This window comes from Egretta garzetta, unplaced genomic scaffold, assembly GCF_000687185.1.
Source record: "Egretta garzetta isolate BGI_Z169 unplaced genomic scaffold, ASM68718v1 scaffold720, whole genome shotgun sequence".
Classification (NCBI taxonomy): Eukaryota; Metazoa; Chordata; class Aves; order Pelecaniformes; family Ardeidae; genus Egretta; species Egretta garzetta.
Window position 1 is genome coordinate 68,980 of NW_009258283.1, and position 645 is coordinate 69,624.

Consider the following 645-nt stretch of genomic DNA (forward strand, 5'->3'; position numbering starts at 1 on the left):
GGGGGGGGAAGGCATGACTAGGGGTGTTGGGGACAGGGAGGGTGTTAAGGGACACAGCCAGTGTCAGGGGACATAACCAGGGGGACGGTGTCAGGGACAGGGACGTGACCGGGGGGGGACAGGGACGGTGTTGGGGAACACAACCAGGGGGACAGGGACAGTGTCAGGGGACATGGCCGGGGATGTTGGGGACAGGGACGGCGTTGGAGGAGGGCAGGGATGGCATTGGGGTTGGGGAGGGATTCAGGGACAGCGCTGGAGGAGGACAGGGATGGGGATGGGGATGGATTCAGGGGGACAGGGATGGGGTTGGGGACAGGGACAGTGCTGGAGGAGGACAGGGATGGTGTTGGGGATGGGGATGGGTTCAGGGGGACAGGGATGGGTTTGGGGACAGGGACAGCGCTGGAGGAGGACAGGGATGGTATTGGGGATGGGGATGGATTCAGGGGGACAGGAACGGCATTGGGGGTGACAGGGATGGTGTTGGGGACACAACCAGGGCTGTCACAGGATGGTGCTGGGGACGGGACCAGGGCTGGTTTGGGACAGTGTTAGAGCCCCCAGGAGGGGGTCGGGGGGGTCCTTGCCCACGATGTCACCACACCAGTGACACCCGTGTCCCTGTCCCCCCCCTCCCAGGAG